The following is a 26,837-nucleotide window of genomic DNA, read 5'->3' as shown; positions in this document are numbered from 1 at the left end:
AGTAGAGGAAAAATAGTTGGTTGCTAGCACAAGTCTAATAAAGACTCGGTGTGACTACACCATTCAGGTAGAAAGACAGCACAAATTCAAAACCAGAATGTGCAAAGTCTAGGGGCCAGTGTTTATGAGACACCCTTACCCACTTTTGACACCTTTTTTTAAGTGGAATATTTACCTCTGCTTTTTGGAATCCTTATGATCATTTATTTATCTAACCCTTAGTTTATTAGTATCTTAACTACTTACCATAGAGCTATAGCAATATGAATTATTGATGGGGCCCATTAAGCTTAAGGCAAAATTAGACATTGGACGTTTTGGGCTGAGAAGGGAAACAGGAAATGGTGAGAGATATGAAGGTCTGGAAATTTCTGGAAATATCTAGGCCACAGGGTGGAGGTCTACTAAGGAGGAACCAGGAGAGAGAGCCTCAGGAGGATTTAGGTCTGGGTTCTTGGAAGTGGGATCAGGGTAGTTGAATCCTGGCTTGATCTAGTTAGGAGCAGGCTTCTCCAACATAGTCTTGGTGGGAACACTAATGTACGCTCCAAGGATCAGACTTGTCCCCAACGTGGAGCCAGTCACTGCCCGACACCATAAGGAGCATGGGGCCAGAACTGTATTGTTTCACAGTACATTCCTCTAAGGTGGAATCGTATTTCCAAGGTTTGTCTTCCCATATCCCCATTCCTGGGGACAGTGTTAGATAGGGCTACCTGAATGAGAAGTACTGATTGACCTTTTCCTATCTCACCTTACTACTCTCCTAATACAATCTGGCTCACACTTCGCTTCGCTCCTCTAATACTAACCTTCTCAGTGTACCTCGATCTCATCTGTCTAACCGCCGACCTCTCACCCACATCCTGTATTCCACATTCCAGAGGGCCTGGAATGCCCTCCTCATTTAATAATAACAATAATAATAATAATAATTTTGGTATTTGTTAAGCGCTTACTATGTGCCAAGCACTGTTCTAAGGTGCTGGGGGAGATACAAGGTGATCAGGTTGTCCCACATGGGGCTCACAGTCTTAATCCCCATTTTCCAGATGAGGTAACTGAGGCCCAGAGAAGTGAAGTGACTTGCCCAAAGTCACACAGCTGATACGTGGCAGAGTCAGGATTCAAACCCATGACCTCTAACTCCCAAGCCCGCACTCTTTCCACTGAGCCACGTGGCTTCTCATATCTGACAGACAGTGACTCTCCCCTGCTTCAAAGCCTTTTTGAAGGCACATCTCCTCCAAGAATTCTTCCCTAAGCCGTTTTCCTCTTCTCCCACTCCCTTCTGCATATCCTTGACTTGTTCCCTTTATGCATCCCCGCTCCCAGCCCCACAGCACTCATGTATATATCTGTAATTTATTGATTCATATTGTCTGTCTCCCCCTCTAGACTGTAAGCTCACTGTTGGCAGGGAATGTGTCTGTTGTTTTATTGTACTCTTCCAAGTGCTTAGTATAGTACTCTGAATATTGTAAGTGCTCAGTGAATATGATTGACTGGCTGACTGACTGACTTCTCCAAATCAGGAATTCAAAAGGAATAAGGAAGATGTAGAATCAGGCCAGGACCTGAAAGGAAACTCAGCCCGAGTATTTGGAAGAACTATAAAACTCACGTTTGCTAACAAATAATATTTCAACTGGAAACATCATTGAACAGAAGAAGAATGTTAAATTCTAATAGAGATTTAATCCATAAACTTTCAACCAGAAAAATTCCAAAATAGCTCATCAAGCTCCACTTCCCTGGTTTATCTTTCCACTATTTTAATTAGAGGATACTGGTTTTTGCATTTTGAGTCAGCTCTGTAGAAGTAAATGAAAACCTCATCACTCAAACCAATATCAGGAGAGAAAGAGGGAGAGGACTTGGTCTTGGATTCCATCCAGGACCACCCCTTTCGGTGGTGCAAAGGGTTCAAGAGTCAGTTCCTTTGCTTCCTGAGAAATGTAGTTTCTCTTTTCCTTCTCTGCAATTCCCTTACTGACAGAAGCAGCATGTCCTAGTGAAACGAATATGGCCTGGGAGTCAGAGGACCTGGGTTCTAATCCCAGTTTTGCCAATTGCCTGCTGTGTGACCTTAAGCAAGTCGCTTAATTTCCCTGTGCCTCAGTTCCCTCAACTGAATAATGGGGATTAAATACCCGTTCTCCCTCCTACTTAGACCATGAACCCAATGTGGGACAGGGACAGTGTCCAAACTGATTAACTTGTACTTACCCCAGCACTTAGAACAGTGTTTGACATATTGTTGTTGTCTTACGCTGTCGTCATGTGTGACCCGTAGCGACGCCATGGACACATCTCTCCCAGAATGCCCCACTTCCATCTGCAGTTGTTCTGGTAGTGGATCCATAGAGTTTTCTTGGTAAAAATATAGAAGCAGCTTACCATTGCCTCCTTCCGCACAGTAAACATTGAAGCATTGAAATATTCATTGAAACATTTAACCACTGAAGCAGCATGGCTCAGTGGAAAGAGCACGGGCTTGAGAGTCAGAGATCATGGGTTCAAATCCCAGTTCCACCAATTGTCAGCTGTGTGACTTTGGGCAAGTCATTTAACTTCTCTGTGCCCCAGTTTCCTCATCTGTAAAATGTGGATTAATACTGTGAGCCCTATGTGGGACAACCTGATCACCTTGTATCTTCCCCAGAGCTTAGAACAGTGCCTTGTACATAGTAAGCACTTAACAAATGCCATCATTACTATTATTATTATTAAACATGAGTCTCCACCCTCCACTCTCTCCACAGGTGAGTTTTGACTTGCAGCAGATTGTCTTCCACTCGCTAGCCACTGCCCAAGCTAGGAATGGAATGGCTATGCATCTGCTTGACTCTCCCTCCCGTAGCTGAGGCTGGTAGAGTACTGGAAACTCTCCAGGTATGGCCCTGAGAGGTGGTTTGACATATAGTTTGACATATATGACATACGGTTTGACATATATCCAACTTGTACTTCCCAAGTGCTTAGTACAGTGCTCTGCACATAGGAAGCGCTCAACAAATACGATTGAATGAATGAATGAATATAGTAAGTGCTTAACAAATACCATTTAAGAACCCCCCAAAAACCCTTCAACATGACTTTGTTGGTGTTTTGAGCACAGAAAGTTCTCACCAAATAGTAATGGGTAATAACTGAGGATGGTGGTTGTAGTAGTAGTAGTAGTAGTAGTAGTAGTAGTAGCAGCAATAGTAGTAGTATATTAAGTGAGTACTGTGTGCAGAAACTATACTAACTATACTATATTGGGAAGCAGCGTGGCTCAGTGGAAAGAGCATGGGCTTTGGAGTCAGAGGTCAGGGGTTCAAATCCCAGCTCTGCCAATTGTCAGCTGTGTGACTTTGGGCAAGTCACTTCACTTCTCTGTGCCTCAGTTACCTCATCTGTAAAATGGGGATTAAGACTGTGAGCCCCCTGTGGGACAACCTGATCACCTTGTATCCCCCCAGCCCTTAGAACAGTGCTTTGCACATAGTAAGTGCTTAATAAATACCATTATTCTTATTCTTATTATTATTACTAAGTGCTGAGAGAGGATACACAGTGGGAATTGGGCACAGTCCCTGTCCCTCAGGGAGCTCAAGTACTTTCTAGGTGCCAGGCACTGTCCCCAGCACTGGGATAGGATTGATAAAAGAAAGTCAGGTCTAGATAATCAGGCCATGAGAAGCAGCCTTGCCTTGTGGATAGACCGCAGACCTGGGTTCTAATCCCACCATTGATCTGTAGTGTGATCTTGGGCAAGTCACTTCACCTCTCTGTGCTTCAGTTCCCTCATCTGTAAAGTGGAGATCAAGACCGTGAGCCCCATGAGGGACAGGGACTGTGCCCAACCTGACAAACTTGTACCTGCTCCAGCGCTTAGTACAGTGCCCGGCACATAGCAAGCACTTAACAAATGCCATAAAAAAAGGTTAGACACAATCATTCATTCAAACGTATTTATTGAGTGCTTAATGGGTACAGAGCACTGTACTAAGTGCTTCGAAAGTACAATCAGCAATAAAAAGAGATGATCCCTACCCACACCAGGCTTACAGGCTTACAGTGTAATTATGAATTATGTAATTATGAATCCCCACTTTACAGATGAGGAAACTGAGGCCCAGATAAATTAAGTGACTTGACGATCACAGTCATATTTCTTGGGTGTTTACTGTGCACAGAGCACTGTATTTAGCTATTGTATGGTACAATAGAGTTGGTAGAAACGACTCCTGGGCACAAGGAATTTACAGTTTGGAGGGAGGAGTTTACAACAGGCAAGAGAAGGGACTGGGATTAGAACCCAGGACCTCTGAATCCCAGGCCTGTGCGGACATATTTTCTATTTATTTTGTTAATGATGTGCATCCCGGCTCCTCCACTTGTCAGCTGTGTGACTTTGGGCAAGTCACTTAAATTCCTGTGCCTCAGTTACCTCATCTGGAAAATGGGAATTAAGTCTGTGAGCCCCACGTGGGACAACTTGATTACCCCGTATCTACCCCAGCACTTAGAACAGTGCTTTGCACATAGTAAGTGCTTAATAAATGCCATTATTATTATTATTATTATTCCCATTAGGCCATACTGCTTCCCTGCAATGCCGCATAGTTCTAGACAATCTTTTGTGATGTTGTGGCAGTTGGCACTTCTGGTGTGTTGAGAATGAGGTCTCAAACCTCCAAGTGGCCATATTCTAACTAGAAATCAATATCTTTTAAAAAAATGAAGTATATACAATAATAAATAATCGAGAGAATGGAATGGATGAATAGTGTTCCCTTTCATTTAGTGCTGGCCACATAATAATAATGATAATGATGGCATTTATTAAGCGTTTACCATGTGCAAAGCACTGTTCTAAGCGCTGGGGAGGTTACAAGGTGATCAGGTTGTCCCACGGGAGGCTCACAGTCTTAATCCACATTTTACAGATGAGGTAACTGAGGCACAGTGAAGTTAAATGTCTTGCCCAAAGTCACACAGCTGACAATTGGCGGAGCCAGAATTTGAACCCATAACCTCTGACTCCAAAGCCTCTGCTCTTTCCACTGAGCCACACTGCTTCTCTGAAGCTTCTCTGCTTCTATACATCTTTAGTATAGTTCACAACTAAGAGAAATTTACAGAGGACTCAGAGGATAGTCACAAAATGATTTAACAGATAGGACAATAAGACCTTTAAGAAACAGTAGAAAACACTGGGATTAATTCAGATAGGAGACAAGAAAGGGGAGTTTTCAAAATCATGAAGCATCATCCACAGAGAGTCACTCTAATTGATTCAGAGGTCCACTGAGGACAGAATAGGAGAAAATTAATTTAATCTGAAAACTGCCATGTGAGGGATTTGGGTTAGATAAAAGTAGAATATCCTGATAACGAGGAAATATAAATATTGGATTGAGTTACCAGTAGAGGCTCTGTATTCTCTCTCTCTGGAGGTTTTCCTAAACAGGAGAATGTCTCACATCTCTGGAAGGGTTGAGTGTTCCTGCCCAGAGGCAGAAGCCTGCACTTAGATGACCTCTCAAGCTCCCTTTCAACTGGATTTTATGATAAACCGGGCACCAGCACACGCTGCATTTTATTATGAAAAAATGGCAGTGCCTTTTTATTTCACTGATGACAGTTTTATAGTCCTTTAAAAAGTAGGTTTAGCTATATAATTATAAATCAGGTTTGTTTTTCCGTGTCACCAGTTGGTGAAGGTTTGGTTCGGCGACTAGGGCATAAAAGGATTTCTTATTCTTCGGGATTGTAGTTCCTCCAGAATGAATAGGAATTTTTTTGAAAAAAAAAACCCCACTTAATTCATATGGTAATTTTCAGGGTAGAATCCTCAGTAAATGTAACATAAATAAGCACATTAAAATAATTAGCATGAAAATGCTTGAAATGCTCTGACTGACAAAAGCAAGGGTAAACTCTAGCTCATTAATTCAGAAAAAAGGAAAAGATGCCAACCACCTGTTGTTTGCTAGTCATTTTAGTATTTGGGAAACAGAACTCCATTTCATCATGAATTGTAGTCTCCAACAATCACCAAAATGGGCACATGTCAAAGATGGGTTATATACTGACACTTCATAGAAATAATAATAATGATACTAATGATAACCATGATAAGACAGATCCTAAAAAAGTCCTTCCTTGACCCCATGGTTCCTTCAAGTCATCACCCCACTACCTTCCTAAAATTCTTAACCAAATTTTTGAGTGACATCTACATCCGCTGCCTCCATTTCCTGATTTTTTTTAAATGATAGTTGTTAAGTGCTTACTATCTACTAGGCACTGTACTAAGCACTGGGGTAGATGCAAGCTAATCAGGTTGTACATAGTCCATGTCCCACATGGGGTTTACAATCTCAGTACCCATTTTACAGATGAGGTAACTGAGGCAAAGAGGAGTTAAGTGACTTACCCAAGGTCATACAGCAGACAAGTAGCTGAGTCCGGAGTAGAACCCCATGTCCTTCTGACTCCCAGGACATCAATCTCAATCAAAACTACCTTGCCTCTGATCCCTTGCCCATGTCCTTCCTCTGGCCTGAATTCCCTCCCTCTACATATATGACTGATGACCACTCTCCCCACCTTCAAAGCCTTATTAAAATTGCATCTCCCCAGTTGAGTTCTCTTTCCTCTACTTCTTGCCCTTTCTGCATTATCTGTGCACTTGCATCTGTACATTTTAGGCACTTGATACCCTACCTTTAGCCCCACCCAATTTACGTTCATATCTGAAATTTATTTCTTTATATTTGTGTCTGTCTCCCCTCCAGACTGCCAACTCCTTATAGGCAGGGAATGTGTCTACCAATTCTGCTGTATTGTACTTTCCCAAGTGCTTAGTACAGTGCTCTGCTCCCAGTAAGTGCTCAATAATAATGGAAGCAGCATAGGCTAATGGATAGAGCAAGGGCCTGGTCTGAAGAACCAGGGTTCTAATCCCGACTCTGCCGCTTATCTGCTGTGTGACCTAGGTTAAGTCAATTAACTTCTCTGTGCCGCACCTCATCTGTAAAGTGGGGATTAAGACTGTGAGCTCCACGTGGGACATGGCCTGTGTCCAAACTGATTAGCCTGTGTCCACCGCTGAGCTTAGTACAGTGCCTGGCACATAGTAAGTGTTCAGCAAATACCATAAAAATAAATAAATACCATTTAATCATTGAGTAAGCACTTTCTATATGCCAAGCATTGTGTCAAGTGCTGGGATGAATCCACTACAGTCAGATCAGAAGCAATCCCTGGCCATGGGTCAGGAGTCACTGGTCTCGGAATCCAACGAGGAGGAAAAACAGATATTTAATTTACCATATTACAGATGAGGAAACTGAGGCACCGAGACACTCCCCTCTGGTCTGTAAACTCCTCTCTAGTCTGTAAATTCCTTGTGGACAGGGATTGGGTCTACTAACTCTATCATGTTATTTTCTCCCAAGATTTTAGTGCAGCGCTCTATACACCGTAAATGCCCGTGTACCATAGATTGTTTGAATAGGTAACTTGCCAGAAGTCATACAGCAGCGACTAGGCAAAATGACCTAGCAAAGGTACACTGAAATTGAAGCAAATTGGATAGTATTACTCTTTGTCAGGCCCCTTGTAGAGGCAGTGGTCCTTCTGAAAATACCAATAAAATTATTTGCTAGTTTTGCTATTGGTTATTATTGGAATAGTATCTTTCTCTGGAACCCTATGCAGTTAACAAATTACATACTAGGTTTTCCCATGTATGCAAGGTTTTCCCTGTATCCTCAATGAATGTATCGCTACTGAGTGTGCCTATGTGACCTTGATAGGCTAAAAATCAAGATCCCAGTTGAGTGTCTGCCTTCTGGTGACTAAACACAACGTGAAATCAAAGGGACATAAGCAAAAATGACATGTGGAGGTTAGTATGCAAATTCTTTCTTGTCCTAGCTTGTCCTTTGTACCCTCCAGCATACAGGAATGACGCACAGGTTAGTTGATGACAAATGAGAGCATATGAGAACCTGATAAGGTTCCCCATCAGGGCAGGGGTAGCAGTCATGAGGATTTACCCCCAAAGTTACCAACTTTGCCTTTTGATCCCTCCTTACAGACTGCAACCTCCTTGTGGGCAGGGACTGTGTCCACCAACTCTGCTGTATTATGCTTTCCCAAGCACTTGTACAATGCCCTGCACAGAATAAGCACCCAGTAAATACTATTGACTGATTAACTGAGGGCAAAAATGTGGGTGAAAATTCGAAAGAGGGGTAGGGGTAGGGCATGAGAACTGGGAAGGTCAGGCTGCCCAAAGCTAATAGGCCAGAAAACCGCCAGCTGGGATCTTTCAACTCCTGAATGGACTTGAGTTAAGATCTAGGCAAAAAAAACCCTGTGTGAGTCAATCTCCACACCTCCCCCGTGGACTAGGTGTTCTGTGAACCAATGAGCAGAGATTCTATCACATATGACAAGTCCTAGCATAGTCTCCTTCTACAAGAACGTATTTTGGAAAAATCGAACAATCTTCAGTTTCAGAATGGGGTGGTGATTCAGTGAGATTTTTCTTATTTACCTTTGGGATGAAAGATTTCACTTCTTATTGGCCTTACTTCCACTCTCAGTCAATCATATTTATTGAGCACTTACTGTGTGCAGAGCGCTGTACTAAGCACTTGGGAGAGTACAACGTAACAGAGATGGTAGACCTAGTCCCTGCCAACAAGGAGCTTATAATCTAAAGGTGGAGACAGACATTAAAATGATTAATTATACTAAAGCCTCATGATTTTAGTTGAATATTCATTGGCTACAGTAGATGAAAGTCCTAATCTTGCATTCATTCATTCATTCAATAATAATAATAATGGCATTTATCAAAGCACTGTTCTAAGCGCTGGGGTAGATACAAGGTAATCAAGTTGTCCCATGTGGGGCTCACAGACTTAATCCCCATTTTCCGGATGAGGTAACTGAGGCACAGAGAAGTTAAGTGACTTGCCCAAAGTCACACAGCTAACAAGTGGCGGAGCTGGGATTTGAACCCATGACCTCTGACTCCAAAGCCCGGGCTCTTTCCACTGAGCCACGCTGCCTCTCATATTTATTGAGCGCTTACTGTGTGCAGAGGAAAGTACAATTTGGCAACATATAGAGACAGTCCCTACCCAACAACGGGCTCGCAGTCTAGAAGGGGTAGACAGACAACAGAACAAAACAAGTAGACAGGTGTCAGTATCATCAAAATAAATATAGATATATACACATCATTAATAAAATCAATGGAGTAATAAATATGTACAAATATACACAAGTGCTGTGGGGCAGAGAAGGGGGTAGGGCAGAGGGAGGGAGTGGGGGAGATGGGAAGGGGAAGAGGAGCAGAAGATAAGGGGGGGCTCAGTCTGGGAAGGCCTCCTGGAGGAGGGGTGAGCCCTCAGTAGGGCTTTGAAGGGAGAAAGAGAGCTAGTTTGGCAGATGTGTGGATTCCAGGCTAGAGGTAGGACATGGGCCAGGGGTCGACGGCGGGACAGGCGAGAACGAGGCACAGTGAGGAGGTTAGCGGTAGAGGAGCCGAGTGTGCTGGCTGGGCTGTAGAAGGAGAGAAGGGAGGTGAGGTAGGAGGGAACAAGGTGATGGAGAGCTTTGAAGCCCATAGTGAGGAGTTTTGCTTCATGCGAAGGTTGATAGGCAATCACTGGAGATTTTTGAGGAGGGGAGTGACATGCCCAGAGCGTTTCTGTAGAAAGAGCATTTCTGTAGAAAGAAGAGCATTTCAGGGTTTTTTTTTTTGAAACATAGAATGGATCACAGGGGTGAAAATGTATGGTACATCATTATCCAAGTCTTGTGGTAAACTGTACTGAAACATCAGATGCAGACCCAGCTAGAAAGTTCAGCAGAATGGAGGATTCAATTAAAGCATAGACCTGATAAACAGATACATTTCAGGTCAGGTTGAAGTGTAAATGTTGGGTTGGAGTTTTGGTAGATTTTACATAACTACCAGACTCATTTAACGTATCTTTTTTTTAAAAAAAATCAACTCCCTATTTATCCAAAATAAAAATTTAAGAAAGGACTAAGAAAACCAAGAGTGTGCAGTATGAAAAAGATGGCAAAGCTAAAGGACATACTGTCACTACTGAGTGAATAAAATCATTATATAGAGACAACTAGATAAGAACAATGTAAGCTTCTTGGGGGAATTTTCTCTGAATGTTCACTAAGTTTACGGTTTTGTGCTTTAAACAATGTAGAACTCAGTGTACACCTTCAATGATTATGAGGCTTTATGCAGTTGGCGATGGGGAAAGGGTGAGGCAATGCTCCTTAATTGTCGATAAATCCATCAATCCATCCATTAATATTTATCGAGCACTTTGTACCTAGCACTGTACTAAGAGAGCACTTGGGAGAGTATAATAGAGTTATTAAACTTGATCACTATTACCCTTGAACAGCTAACAATCTAGCCTGGGAGATGAAAACTAAAATAACTTACAGTTAGGGGGAAGTAACACAGTGTGAAGATAACTGCTACCAGAGAGAGGCCCCAAGTGTTCAGGAAGGACGTGCTGAAATGGCAGTAGAGGGTGGGGAAATGATAGTCAATCAGTTAAGGACTCTAAGAGGAACTGTGATTTTAGAAAGGCTTTGAAGATTGGTGGAGTAGCGGTCAGACCTGTGTCAAAGGGTCTGTTCATTGGGGTAAATGATTTTGTTTAGTCAGACTCTAAATTTGAAAATAGGTATCGTGCCTATTCATTCTATTCAGTTCTGTCAAGGCCTTAGTACAGTGCACTACAAAGGGTAAGCACTGAATAAACACCGTTGCTGTTTATAGGTATTTATATTGATAGGTACGTGAAACTATGTATATATTGAGCTATACACATAGCTGTATAGTTATATAGCTATGTACACACGTCTATATATGGCGCTCTGTATATTGGTACTACAATCAATCAGCAGTATTTATTGAGCACTTACCATGTGCAGAACACTGTAGAAAGGGTTTAGAAGAGTAGAATAAGCACAATCACCACTGTAAGAGATATACTGTAAAGGGGATCTGCATATATTTTTAGGTAGATAGAGATATAGGTGTATATATAAGGAATAATATGCTCAAAGACAGTTTTTCCACTACCAATACAGTTTGGAGGACCTGGTTTTGTTTTCTACACTTCTTCGTATGGAATGGACATAAAAGGTCATTTCCATTGCACCAAGCTGTGATATACTGCCACTTTGTTCCTAATTAACAGTGTTGGACTTGAAGTTCTGATTGAAAATTCAATAACTCAAAGGTGTCACTATAAAGAGGGATATTCTTTTCAGAAGAAAGTATCCCCAGCACCATTCACGTACTTGATCCTTCCACAGGAATTCTTGATTCCCTCCATGCTGTGATTTTTGACACAGTGCTTGGCCACTTAATGTCATATAGTCCCATACTTCTTTAAGGCCATCTGCCATTCTCCATGTTTCATTGGGTTGTAATGTTCCATGATGTGGTGCATATTTTCTTGCTATGATGATATTTTAAATACATTTAATGACATATAAAAATACCTTGTTGCCAAACACTGCAAGCAATACATCCCCTTCCTCCAGCCCACAGAACTGCTAGGCAAACGTAAACTTTTTTTGTATGTGTCTGGCTGGACAGGGGAGTAGGTTTAGTTTAATCTTTTCCTCCACTGCACTCTACTTTTAGACTGTTTTTTGATGTGGAGTTACATTATCATTATCATTTTACTATTAGTACCTGGTCACTCTGGGCAAGCCTACATTGTTTTGAGTGTCCAATCGCCCTATAGATACTATTCTTGTCATGAATGAACTTTATTTTTCGTGTAATCCATTGACACAGTCCAGAACACAGATGCGGATACAGGTGGCAGGGAAGATGAGAAAGGTGCTAGTGAAAGGTCATCATATTCAGAAGCATTTTGCTCTTTGTGCAGGTAAAATTTGGCATCCTCTTTGAACGAGTCTCATCTGGACAAGTCTAAGCATTTTTAATTGTGATCTACTGTGTCAGAAGATGTATCCAATGTAGCTTTCCTTGCACATTTTCTCAGCCCTTAGGTCAGTGCTGTGCACACTAGAGATGCTCAGCAATTACCCATTGAAGGATGAATCAACATCCAGAACTGGAAACAGAGAGAACTGGAAACAGAGAGGCGTCCAGGAGCAGTAAGGAGAAGAGCTCCAGATAGAGGGAGAAACCATTGTATTGCCCCTGCATTATGGCCTGGCCTCTTCTAAGACCTTCTTTCTCTTTTCCATCAAGTTCCCTCTGCTCCCTCTGCCACACTTTCAGCCTCCCCTACCATGAATCCTCGTCCCATCAATCAATCAATGGTATCTACTGCACTTGCGTGAGTACAACAGAGTTAGTAGACATGTTCCCCGCCCACAAGGACCTTATGAATTAGTGAGAGTTGTGCAATATTCAGGCACTAAATCTGTGAATGGTATTGCTTTAGGCAAGCTTGGACTCAGTCTCATAATTGGAGCTGTGCATATCTATATTCATGTGAATAATTAATAGAGGGTTAATAACTTGTCACTGACGCACACAATTCTCCAGTGACACCAAGACTTTCCTTTCTCGGTTGAATGTAAAATAAATTTCAGTTTCCAAACTTTTCATGGCTGTGAGAGCTGGGTTTACCAAAGATAGCATACTTAATGCATGGAATAATTCCATCGATGCCAACTTTGTACAATATTTAATATCAAGCAACAAGACAAAACACAAGCAATGAGCCTGGACCCACCAGCATCAAAGAAATTGCTGGCTATATCATACCATCAATGTGACCGCAGCTCTCCCTTTCTTTAAAACCCTCTACAATCCCAACTCTTCCACAAAACCCCCGATTAATTCACAACACCTTAGCTGCATCAATCCAATACCCACCCTAAGTACTTGGTGTATTTTCCTTCTCTCCTCAGTGGTCTGTATATCGGGTTATTTTATTTTTTATTTTTTCGTTCTGTGCGAACAGTAATTGTGGCATTTCCTGTGTGCTTTTCTGTGCACCAAGCATTATGCTAAGCACTGGGGTAGACACAAGATAATCAGGTCCCTTTACCACATGGGTCTAACGGTTTAAGTGGGTGGAGAGCAGGAATTTACTCCCCATTTTACAGATAAGGAAGCTGTGGCACAGAGAAGTTGTGACTTGCCCAAGGTCACAAAGTGGAGGAGCTGGGATTAGAACCCAGGCCCTTTGGCTTCCAGGTTCATGCTCTTTCCATTTGGCTGCACTGCTTTTCTGCATTGCTTCCCGCTTGCACTAGGTGTAAATATTTTTTGTCTGTGTCCCCCCCACCCCACAACCCCCATTAAATGATCAGATGCTGGAGGGCAGAGAACTTGTGCCTTGATAACGTTATCCTCCACCAAGCCTATTATTCAGTAGATACTCAACGAATACCGTTGATTGATTGACTGACTGATGTTAGAGAATGGGTGAAAGCAGCATAGCCCATCAACTCCACTTGGGGAACTGAAGTGGGAAACCATAAAAGCAGGTGGGCAGCAAAAATGCTTTAAAGATTCAGTGGAGCCACAGGTGCTAACTTCATTGTTTACCTCTCAGATGTTCCTCCACAAAGCAGCAGTCATGCAACTCAGGTAAAAATTCTTATCCATTCTTAAAAGACCCTTCTGCTTGTCACTCGTCCAGTCAAACAGAAAATGGGCAGTGGACAGATGTCAGGGACCAGTTGGAACCCAGGAGCCGGAGAGTACCAGTACAAAATTCAGGGGAGCATGGGGTAACAACATGCTTTCTCCTTGAAGTACTCACCCAGATTGAGGGCATCCTTTACTTTCATGTTTGAAATATGTGCTGCTCATATTCTGACTTTTATTGTGTGCACTGTGGAAACGAAAAAGTGGGAGGGTATTAAATATATATAAAAAATGTCTCATGTACAGAGCATTGAAGAGGATAGATTGCTTGACTCCTGGGATCTTGTCTCCAGTGATATGTAGGTGTAATATTTCTTTGAAACTACAGTCTTCGTTTTATCTCTTATGGTGCTATGTACTCCACTCTGCCTTCACAAGGGTTACTTATCTCTAGTCCTCTCTCTGTCACAGTCCACAAATTGTTTAGTCAATCTTTCACTGGCACTCAGCTGAAATTTAAGATCAATGAACTTACTTGCCAATTTGACAGGCTATCAGTTGTTGTACCAATTAATTAAGCCTCACAAATTATTTTAACCCAACACTAGCAGATCCTACTAGCCTTAATTGCCACTCAATCACACAGTTAAATTTGCCTGAAATTAAACCGCTATTCAGCAAAGGGTGACATAATTTCAACTGGTGTCACACACTGCTAATTTGTCTAGCATTTCCCTTTTAAAAATAGGATAATTATAGTTTCATCTGGGAAATCTTGCTTTCTGTACTGATTTCAATGAAAATCTTGCTTCCCTTGTTGTAAACCCAGGAGAGCTTGGAAACCGAAATGGTTCAGGAGGCAGGTCTTTTGGAAACTCTGTGGTGTTTAGTATTCACTCTATAGCAATCGTCCAAGTGAAATAAAATATACGCACCTGACCATTTCTTTGGTTATGTTTGACAACATTATGACCACGGAGTAGAAATTGGCAAGATAGAGACAATTTAGTTTCTGGTCTTTGTCCTCAAATGTCATTTATCGTGACAACTAAATATTTGAAATGAACACTCTACACATCTGTAAAATGTCTTCAGAGCTCCTCAGTACTGGCAGCCATTATTCTTTGGTTGAGTAGCCTGTACATTAGCTACTGTTGTCAGTTCCTCTCTGTGACTGAAAGACACATGGCCAAATTATGGATTCTCACAGAATTAGTGACTGACAGGAAGTGTTGGCTTCTTTGCTTTTCCAGTCATGTATTTTATGAACTACTATGATCAGAGAGCAAGAAAAAAATCTGTAAAATGCTAGGGGCTGTCCAAATTTCTTACCATCCAATTATGTGCAATGGAAAACTTGATTTGTCAGGTGTCAGCTAAGAAGAGAGCTCTATAATCTCCTCATTCTTTTACTCAGAATGAAAGAGGCTGGTGATACTGCTTGATTTCAAAGAGGCTTTGGAGGATAGGTCATATTAATAGCTTCTTGAGTTCTGGCCCAGTAGCCTCAAGCAGACCTGGGATGAGTCTACACATGAAGAAAGTCAGGAGAAAGAAGTGGAAACCCCGAGTCTCAGGAGAAAAGGATTAGAGTGACTCCTCAACATGCTCTAGATGGAGAAGCTTGAAGCTAATACTCAGACCAAGAGTCCAACATTATAACATAGTAGGGTAACATTATGAATGCTAACTTCAGGAGCTGCTTTGGAAGAGGCATTTCCAAATGAATTTATGGGCATGTGATTGTATTTAAGTTACTTGGGTCGTTTGATGACTTTTTAATCTGGATTTTGGCTTCGTATGGATCAGGGAGTTAATCAGTCAATTACTTGGACACCGAACTGTTCCCTATCCTAAAAAAAAAGGTTCATTCCATATCATTAAACTTTCTCCCTACCCCTCCCTCCTTCCCCTCATTCCCATCCAAACTCTTTGAACAGGTTGTGAACACTTGATGCCTTCAATTCCACTCCACCAACATCTTGACCTCCCACAATCTGCTTTCCAACCTTTACTGTGTGTGCAAAGCACTGTACTAAGCCATTTTATGAATACAATATAACAGAGTTGGTGGACATGATCCTTACCCACAGTACCCACAGGGAGTTTACAGTCTATATGATAATAATAATAATGGCATTTATTAAGTGCTTACTATGTGCAAAGCACTTTTCTAAGCACTGGGGAGGTTACAAGGTGATCAGGTTGTCCCACAGGGGTCTCACATATAAGCCCATCCCCATTTTACAGATGAGGTACTGAGGCCCAGAGAAGTTAAGTGACTTGCCCAAAGTCACACAGCTTATAATTGGTGGAGCTGGGATTCGAACCCATGACCTCTGACTCCAAAGCCCGGGCTCCTTCCACTGAGCCACGCTGCTTCTCCATCTACAGTCTACTCCTCTCTCCAAGGTCACCAATGATCTCCCTCTTGAAAACTATAATGGATTCTCTTCTGTCCTAATCCTCTTTGACTGCTCAGCTACCTTTGACACTAGACCTCCCCCTTCCTGTGAATCACTAACTAACCTTGGTTTTTCTGCTGCTGTTTTATTGTGGTTCTCCTCCTACCTCTGGTCGATCCCTCCTGATCTCTTTAATCAGTTACTCAATTAATGCTATTTAGCAGAACACATAATAGAAGAGAATAGATAGATAGAACTGAATACATTATAATTAGTCACTCTCCACCCTCCTGCTTCTGTGCCCTTGTTCATGCTGTTCCCTAGGCTTGAAAAATATTCTGTCCTCCAATCTGACAGACCACAGCTCTCCCCATACTGAAGGCCCTCCTGAAAACCTATCCCCCCAATATGCCTCCCCAATCATGCCAATCATATAAGCCCATCAGCCATCTCTAGTACTTATGGACTTATTTATAAATAATAATAATGATAATGAGTATTTGTTAAGCACTTACTATGGGCCAAGCAGTGTTCTAAGCTTTGGGGTAGATACAAGGTAATCAGGTTGTCCCACGTGGGGCTCACAGTCTTAATTCCCATTTTACAGATGAGGTAACTGAGGCACAGAGAAGTTAAGTGGCTTGCCCAAGATCATACAGCAGACAAGTGGCAGAGGCAGGATTAGAACCCATGTCCTCTGACTCCCAAGCCTGTGCTCTTGCCACTGAGCCATGCTGCTTCTGCCGATCCTCAGCATTTATGTACTTAGAACAGTGCTTGGCACATACTATTCCATTTATTTTGTCAATGATGTGCATTTAGCTTTAATTCTATTTGTTCTGACAATTTTGACAGCTGTCTATATGTTTTGTTTTGTTGTCTGTTTCCCCCTTCTAGACTGTGAGCTCGTTGTTGGGCAGGGACCCTCTCTATATGTTGCCGACTTGTACTTCCCAAGCGCTTAGTACAGTGCTCTGCACACAGTAAGCATTCAATAAATACGATTGAATGAATATTCATTCATTTTGTTCAATCATTTATTGAGCGCTTACTGTGTGCAGAGCACAGTACTAAGCGCTCGGAAAGTACAAATCGGCAACATATAGAGACAATCCCTATCCAACAATGGGCTCACATATAATGATGGCATTTATTGAGTGCTTACTATGTGCAAAGCACTGTTCTAAGTGCTGGGGAGGTTACAAGGTCAGCAGGTTGTCCCACGGGGGGCTCACAGTCTTAATCCCCATTTTACAGATGAGGTAACTGAGGCACAGAGAAGTTAAGTGCCTTGCCCAACAGCTGACGATTGGTGGAGCCGGGATTTGAACCCATGACCTCTGACTTCAAAGCCCGTAGGAAGCACTTAACAAATACCATCATTAATTAATTAATGTGCATTATGCATATAGATATACTGGATTAATTTGTGAAGTGCATTCAGGAGATTTGTTTGGGTGGAGCGGAATTTGGAATCTAGAGACCATGGAGAGACTTTGTTTTTCCTTTTTTGGGGGTGGCGGGTAGGGGAGAATGATGCTCCAGTCTGCCTTTCCTGTTGATTTATATTTGTGGCAGCTTATTCATTAAAGGTTTACAATACCCAGACCTTATAAATTCTGAATCATTTTATGTCTTTTGAAAGACTTTTGGTGTTTTTCTGTAGTTTTTCAATATTATCTGAAATTAATATCTTTATATCAGTTAGCTCTGTGAATCATCGTTTTTTTCTTCAGAACTTTTGTACTTTATTTATCCTTGAACTTTTTCTTGTTTTTAGTGTGTTTTAGCTGATTTAAGATTTTATGCAGTATTATAATGATTTCAGTTTTTGCTACTCTCACCTGGAAAATTAGTTCCACTGCTAGCATTTCACTCCAGATTTCCCTTATGAATTTTGAGAAAAAGAACTCATTTTTTTTCCTGTTAAATTATCTCCCTGTGTTATTCAAGTTTCCTATTCTAACTCTGTGGTCCAGTTGCTTCCTTCACTTACCTGTCCCCCCCTTGTGTGCTGAAAGGATATAATATTCACTTATTTGTATTGACAATTAGACATGTATTTTGAAGTGTGAGAGAAAAAAGTTAGGAAGTCTAAGGACAGTAAAGACGGAAGAAATGAGAGACTATGAAAATTGTGTGTACTAGTGATAAAAAAAAAATTGGAGAACTGCATAAGTTCTGTGACAACGTATGGGATCAAACTGAAGTCAATCATACTCTTTAGAAACCAAGTTGATTATGGTTATGCATATCTACATCTCTATTTATACAGATAGTGATTTATAACTATATATTTATTTGCATATGGACAGTGCATACCCGTTGTTGGGTAGGGACCGTCTCTATATGTTGCCCACTTGTACTTCCCAAGCACTTAGTACAGTGCTCTGCACACAGTAAGCGCTCAATAAATATGATTGAATGAATGAATGAATGAATGAATCAATCAATCGTATTTATTGAGCGCCTACTATGTGCAGAGCACTGTGCTAAGCGCTTGGGAAGTACAAGTTGGCAACATATAGAGACAGTACCTACCCAACAGTGGGCTCACAGTCTAAAATGAATGAATGAATGAATACAGATGTATATAACTAGATATATCGATATGTATATGAATATAAATTTATAGCTATAAATACCACCCATTTGCCTATCATCAACTGATATATTATTCCGGTTTTCTAAGGTGATGTTACTAATGGTTAAATCTTATCCATGCGTATGTGTGTGTGTGTGTGTGTTGGGGGAGATAACCTGACCTATGTGAGATTAACAATCAACTCCATATTGTGAACACATAAAGACAGTTTCTTATCTGTAATCTTCATTGATACAGAGCCAAATAGCTTTTTTAGGGATAAGGAGAGGCATTTAGTTTGCTGACAGTCAGCATATCCTTGGATCTCTTCAATTTTGACAATCCTGAACAAGCTACTACTGGTTTTTTAGCTTCACCTGCATATCTAGTGGCAGGGTTCTTTCTGTAGGACTTGCTTTTGTATATTCATTAGATTATAAACTCCGCAAGCATGTCAGGCTTCAGACATTTCGCTTCCCTGAGGCGGCCTCACCCCTACCTCCACTATATTCCATATGATACTGTATTTCTTTTGATACTCTGTGGAAGCCTATTTGAATGCCTAATAATAAAAATAACTGTAGCATTCATTAACCACTTACTATGTGCCAAGCACTGTACTAAGTGCTGGGATAGATACTAGATAGATACTAAGAAACTAAGTGTTGGGAAAAATACCTCCCATGGTTGCAGTGATCCATACATCATTTCATTCATTCAATTGTATTTATTGAGCGCTTACTCTGTGCAAAGCTTAAAAATACTAATAATGATGGTACTTGTTAAGCTCTTACTATATGCCAAGCACTGTTTGAAATGCTGGGGTAGATGCAAGGTAATCAGGTTGTCCCACGTGGGATTCAGTCTTAATCCCCATTTTACAGATGAGGTCACTAAAACACAGAGAAGTGAAGTGACTTGCCCAGGGTCACAAAGCTGACAAGTGGCAGAGCCAAGATTAGAACCCATGACCTCTGACTCCCAAGCCCGTGCTCTTTCCACAAAGCCACACTGCTTCCCAGGCACTTCCCTGCCCACAGCAAGCATGCAGTCTAGAGGGAGAGACATATATTAATATAAATAGATATATAAATTACAGATATATTACAGAGTCCGAAGTCTTGGGGTCAAATCCCGGCTCCGCCAATTGTCAGCTGTGTGACTTTGGGAAAGTCACTTCACTTCTCTGGGCCTCAGTTACTTCATCTGTAGAATGGGGATTAAGATTGTGAGCCCCCCGTGGGACAACCTGATCACCTTGTAACCTCCCCAGCACTTACAACAGTGCTTTGCACATAGTAAGCACCTAATAAATGCCATAATTCTTCTTCTTATTATTATTACCTGTGTCAGCTAAAAGATAAAATCCTTTATCTCCATGACACCACGGAGAAAGAAGCGTGGCTCAGTGGCTTTGGAGTCAGAGGTCGTGGGTTCAAATCCTGGCAAGTCCCGACTTGGGGCAAGTCACTTCACTTCTCTGGGCCTCAGTTCCCTCATCTGGAAAATGGGGATTAAAACCATGAGCCTCACGTGGGACAACCTGATCACCTTGTAACCTCCCCAGCGCTTAGAACAGTGCTCATAGTAAGCGCTTAATAAATGCCATCGTTATTATTATTATTATATATACAGATGTACATATGTGCTGTGGGGATGGGAGGATGAATGAAGGAGCAAGTAAGAGTGGTGCAGAAGGGAGAAGAAGATCAGAGGAGGGTTTATTCAGGGAAGGCTTCTTGGGAGGAGATGTGCCTTCAATAAGACTTTGAAGTCAGGGAGGGCAGTTATCTGTTAATCAGGTAGGGCACAATCCCTGTCCCACTTGGGGATCACAAGAGTTTAGGGATGGGGATCCCCTTCTCAGGGTGTCTCATCTGCCCCATTGGTATCAAATCCCCATCTCTCTCCTAATCAGTCTGTGGGGTCCCTATGGGACAGGGACTGTGTCTGACCTGATTATACTACATTTACCCCAGGGCTTAGGACAGTACTTTTGGACATTAAAGACCTACTGCTTGAGGATAATCAATAAAATGCTATGGTTTGGTGCATCTGTAGTTCTTGCTCTTATTTGGTTCCCCCCGTGGTCAACTTTCATATTTTGGTTTCACTGAAATGAGTCCATCCAAGCTCTTGTAGAACGTTCCTTTCTCTTTGTTGCTAACTGTCAGTGTTGGGGAGTATGTTTCACTGATGGGAGCAATGCTCATTTTCATTCATTCATTCATTCAATCGTATTTATAGAGCACTGTACTAAGCGCTTGGGAAGTACAAGTTGGCAACATATAGAGACGGTCCCTACCCAACAACGGGCTCACAGTCTAGAAGGGGGGGACAGACAACAAAACAAAACATGTGGTCAGGTGTCAAGTCATCAGAATAAATAGAAGTAAAGCTAGATGCACATCATTGACAAAATAAATAGAATAGTAAATATGTACAAGTAAAAAATAGAGTAATAAATCTGTACAAACATATATACAGGTGCTGTGGGGAGGGGAAGGAGGTAGGGCGAGGGGGATGGGGAGGGGGAGAGGAAGGAGGGGGCTCAGTCTGGGAAGGCCTCCTGGAGGAGGTGAGCTCTCAGTAGGGCTTTGAAGGGAGGAAGAGAGCTAGCTTGGCGGATGTTCGGAGGGAGGGCATTCCAGGCCCGGGGGAGGACGTTGGCCAGGGGTCGATGGCGGGACAGGCGAGAAAGAGGCACAGTGAGGATGTTAATGGCAGAGGAGCCGAGGGTGCTGGCTGGGCCGTAGAAGGAGAGAAGGGAGGTGAGGTAGGAGGGGGCGAGGTGATGGACAGCCTTGAAGCTGAGAGTGAGGAGTTTTAGGGACATTTGGTTTAGGGACGGGTGAACTGTAATTAATCATTTGTTTATGACTCTGGGCCTCACTTTGACTAAGAATTATCTGATTCCATATCGAACCCTGGGGTAATGGCACTCTGAAAGGGAGTTTCACTGGAAGAGTGCTGTGTTGGTCACTTTGGCCAGTTTTCGTGTAACTAATACGATGTACCACAAAACATACTAATGTCTCGGCGTATTTGTTATTTTGTTTGTTTTCGTTTGTTACGGGATGAGGTCTGTTACCAGATTGCAAGTTTTGGGATAACCTAACTCCTGCTCCTTCTAGTAAAGCTGTAATGCTTCACTGTCAAAAAGTAATTTTTCATAGCAAATCAAATTAACTCATTCACACATCCACTCTCCCTCATTGCCCACACATTCAAACACAACTACTCATACACAAATATGGTAGTATGATGTTCTCTTCTTCATATTGGCAGCAGCAACCAAATCTTTAGAGGTGCCAAGATTTTGCAGACACAGAGCCTGAAACTGGAGTCAAAAGTTAAGCTAAAACAGGAAATTGACATACTGCTATTGGTGATGGTGGTATTTCCCCTGTAAATGAGGCCAAATCCTTGATTATGCCCAGTTATCCTGAAACACTTGGGGTCGTATCATAGTAAAACCCCATGACAGGGAAAGCTCACACTATAGTAATCACTCCCTGTCCAATACTAATAATAATGGCATTTATTAAGCGCTTACTAAGTGCAAAGCACTGTTCTAAGCACTGGGGAAGATTACAAGGTGATCAGGTTGTCCCACAGAAGGCGCACAGTCTTCATCCCCATTTTACAGATGAGGTAACTGAGGCTCAGAGAAGTTAAATGACTTGCCCAAGGTCACACAGCAGACATGTAGTGGAGCTGGGATTCGAACCCATGACTTCTGACTCCAAAGCCCGAGCTCTTTCCACTGAGCCACGCTGCTTCTCAATACTATGCATATACACACAACTTTGCATACCTAGACATTCAAGAATGTTGCCTAATCCATCATTGTGTTCTAACCAAATTGGTTATGAAACACATTCTGGCAATACTGAGTGTACTGAATTTGAGAAGACTCATAGTGGAATGAGGATAATAGGATAGAAGAAAGGCTAAAATGAATTCCAGGACTTAACCTTAGTTTTGGACATTACTGCAACTGACATGAATTAAGAATATTTTAAGAAGTTTGTGGTTAAATTCATTCTGAACCTAGAATCTGACAATGAGCATAAGGTTAGGCTGAGTGTTGAAATTTGGTCAATTTCTTAAGCAAAAGAACCTTAACCCTTTTGCAGGGTTTATAAAGTCACCAGAGGTTAATGTCAGCTACTGTCATTATGCTAGAGAAGTAGCATGGCCTCGTGGAAAGAACACAGTTCTGGGAGTTGGAGGACCTAGGTTCTAATCCTGGCTCTACTTGTCTTCTGTGTGACCTTGGGCAAGTCACTTAACTTCTCTGTGCCTCAGTTTCCTCCTCTCTAAAATGGGATTCTATACCTTTTTTCCCTCTACTTAAACTATAGCCCCTTGTGGGACAGGAGCTTTGTCTGATTTGATTACCTTATATAATTATAATAATAATAATGATGGCATTTATTAAGCACTTACTATGTGCAAAGCACTGTTCTAAGCGCTGGGGAGGTTACAAGGTGATCGGTTGTCCCCCAGGGGGCTCAGAGTCTTAATCACCATTTCACAGATGAGGTAACTGAGGCACAGAGAAGTTAAGTGACTTGCCCAAAGTCACACAGCTGACAAGTGGCAGAGCCGGGATTTGAACCCATGACCTCTCTATCCTGTCAGTTAAGTGCTTAAATTACCACCTTTTTTTTTGAAGCCTAGAACTCAAGGTTCTTGCCATAGCATCCTTGAGACAGAACCACACCCCAAAAAGTGAAAATTGATTTTGATTTTCAAAATCCAACAGAACAGAGGGTTCCACCACTCCCTTAGTAGTCAATTCCAATATCTGAGAATCCCACTCTGTTTCCAAGCACTTAGTACAGTGCTCTGCACACAGTAAGGACTCGATAAATACGATTGAATGAATGAATGGATATCCATCTTTAACCCAAAGCCCACATACTGCTATAAGATTCCATTTCTTTTTGTTCTGTCTTCTGTGGAGATGGAGTCACCCTCCCCTGTGTGAATGCAACATAATAATAATAATAATGATGGTATTTGTTAAGCGCTTACTATGTGCAAAGCACTGTTCTAAGCACTGGGGGGGATACAAGGTGATCAGGTTACCCCACTTGGGGCTCACAGTCTTAATCCCCATTTTACAGATGAGGGAACTGAGGCACAGAGAAGTTAAGTGACTTACCCAAAGTCACACAGCTGACAATTGGCGGAGCCGGGATTTGAACCCTTGACCTCTGACTCCAAAGCCCGGCCTCTTTCCACTGAGCCACACTGCTTCTCCACTATGTGTTTGAAGGCCTTTAAATCACCCATCAAGCTTCTTTTGTTCAGGTGGAATCATTGGTCTTTTGTATTTTCTACATGCTAGTCTCAAACCAATATTTCCCCACAGTGTTGAGTTTATCCAGGTAAGTGGAATGTTAACTCTCTGAGGAAAGGGATGTTGGGCTCCTTTAAAGAAGGAAATGATCTAGAGGAAGATAGGATGTCTAGACTGTAAGCTCATTGAAGGCAGGGAATGTGTCCGTTTATGGTCATAATGTACTCTCCCAAACCCTTAGTACAGTGCTCTGCACACAGAAAGCGCTCAATGAATATGATTGACTGACTGACTAGTGCAGTAGCAGAAGAGCAGAACATGGGAGATATTGGCTTCTAAAAAAAATCATATAAATGATTTAATTATTTATTTGATTATCAGTCATTATGGCCTAATTTTCCTCTTTCCACTTCAGGAGATCTCTCTTAGGAATTTACCCTTTCTGAGATTCTCTCCTCCAGCTGTATCTTTTCTACTGGTAAGGTAGCTATTGATCACACTTTGGGGACAATGCATGTGATTCCTGCCAATAATAATAATAATGGAATTTAAATAAGCGCTTACTATGTGTTTGCTATGCTTATTTTGGGGTTCACATAGACTACGAGTCTCTTGTGAAACAGGGGCTGTCTTCAACCTGATTATCTTGTATCGGCCCCAAGACTTAGTTCAGAGTTTGCTACAGAGTTAGTGGTTAACAAATACCAAAATTATTTTGATTGTGTGTCAAGCACTGTGCTAAACCCTAGAATAGATATAAGGTTATGCGATCTGACCCAGTCCCTGTCCCACATGGGGCTCACAGTCTAGCTCATCCCTGTTTAGCACACGAGGAAACTGAGGCCCAGAGAGGTCATGTAACTTACCCAACATCACCCAGCAGGTCAGTGATTGCCTGGAACTCAAACCCCGGTCTCCTGGCTTCCAGTCCTGTGCTATTACCACCAGCACTATGCACCGGGACTTTATACTCTAATAGGGGGACAGAAATAGAAATATACAAATGGACCAATCGTAGACCTTCACCTCATTACCAGACTTATGCTTGAATTTACGGTGGGGAAGAAATTTTCACTATGAGTGAAGTCACTGAGAGCATGCCTCACTGTATGTATTTATAGTAAGTTTGCTTCCTTCCAAGTGAGGTTGGAGAAGAAGAGATGGCAAGGAGATGGGAAAGCTGAATTATTTTTGATCATTTAGTTTAGTTCTGAAAACTAGCCTCATCTTATAAAATACTCAAATGATCCAAGGCTTCTACATAACAGAGAAGAAAAGCTCAGTCGCACATCAGAATTTTGCTGTATGTTAAGTATTATCAGATTCCATAGCTCAAACTGAAAATTCACAAAATAAACTTTGTAAATATAACCAACTAAAGCTATTCTGAGCATCCAGAGTCAGTTTCAAAACATGATACTCTTTTGATGCTTTAAGATTTTATTCCTGCCAGTGTCGTGACGTTTTTGTCACAATTAATCAGTATTGATAATATTATTTACATACCCATTTCTATGGACACCTTTTCTAAGCCTGAATCTTAAATTTGACTTATCCATATCCATTCCAATATTTTAGGAGTAATATGTAAATGTGAAAGTCTTCTAATGTGCTACTTGTCCCTACCTTTCTATGTTATATGATGAATAAAAACATCATCCTCAATTAAAATACCGTTCCACACATTTGGGTCATAAATGAATATTCAAGGGGAAAACCCAACTTATTCTACGTAGATTTCAACACTGTGTTAACTGTAACAAAACAAATGATATGATTCTCTGTTTTTTCAACTATTAGATGGATTACATATGTGTGTGTGTGTGTGTGTGTGTGTGTGTGTGTGTGTTGCCAGGCTTGCATGGGAAAAAGTGCTAACTAATGTCAGAAAACCTAACTAAATACAAAAGATGAAAGCAAAAAAAAAAAGTTTTGTAAGTAGAGATCAATCCATTTTAAGGTTTGAAAATAACATAAGGGTGATGTTTTGATGTTTGATTTGATTGTAAATATTTTACTATTTTAGGCCTAGTGATTTACTTTGAACAATCAAAGTCCTAATAATACAATTGGATTAAAAAGCACATAGATCAAATAAGTCTTTTAAATTTTCTATGGAAATTCAGAACATGCAGAATGGCAACCATGCCAAAATGCGAGTTGCAGATATTTAATAATCATGCACTTTCCATTAATTATGATTTATCTTACAGTTTCTTGCTGGTACTTAATCACTATGATGAAATTACAATTTGGTTTTCACTAACCATGATTAACTTAGTGCGGGTTGATTTATTCTATCAAGAATTTGTTTAGCTAATGGAACATTTTAATTTATGATAGAAAGCGGCATAAAATTGCTTTTGAATGTCTGGATTGCATTACTATCGACTGCCAGTCAAAATGTAAAATGAGAAGAAAAGTGGCAGTTAAAAGCATTTTTCGTAAGGTGCGAGGTGACTACTTTTGCTATGGATTTAAGGCTTAAAAACATTCACATATGTGAACTTGATTTCTTTCAGTTGTGTCGTCTCAATTTTTGACTAGATGACATAGCATTCAGTGACCTGTGGTTCTGTCTGGGAAGTCTCTTCAGCTGGGCCTCTCAGAGAGGTAGCAAAATGTTTAATTCTGTACTGTCATCAGTGTGCTGTCATGTGGTTACTGATTGAAAGCAAGCCACTGCAACTGAAAGTTCAATCCAGAAGTGGGTCAAGGAAACATGAAGCCAAGACAACTTATGCTCCCTCAGTAAGAGAGATTAGTTTGACTTTTGTTGCCAAGGTGTGCAATCGATTGTGGCTTCCTGACCCATATTTACTCCAATATTTTCAGGTAGCAATAGAATGACCCTTTCCTGTATATGTTTACCCAGTGGGAATGACTTCTCTCTGCTGA

At 41.4% G+C, this 26,837-nt stretch overlaps 1 non-coding gene across 1 annotated transcript; it reads right to left on the bottom strand.

Moving 5' to 3' along the window:
- Positions 1-2,775: 2,775 nt before the first annotated feature.
- LOC119948651 lies at positions 2,776-2,913 on the bottom strand. The gene has a single exon (XR_005457033.1). It is a non-coding gene; the product is annotated as a small nucleolar RNA SNORA7 (small nucleolar RNA).
- Between the last annotated feature and the right edge of the window lie 23,924 nt (positions 2,914-26,837).

This window comes from Tachyglossus aculeatus, chromosome X4 (assembly GCF_015852505.1).
Source record: "Tachyglossus aculeatus isolate mTacAcu1 chromosome X4, mTacAcu1.pri, whole genome shotgun sequence".
NCBI classification, from domain to species: Eukaryota; Metazoa; Chordata; class Mammalia; order Monotremata; family Tachyglossidae; genus Tachyglossus; species Tachyglossus aculeatus.
This window is presented reverse-complemented; position numbering and strand designations above follow the sequence as displayed.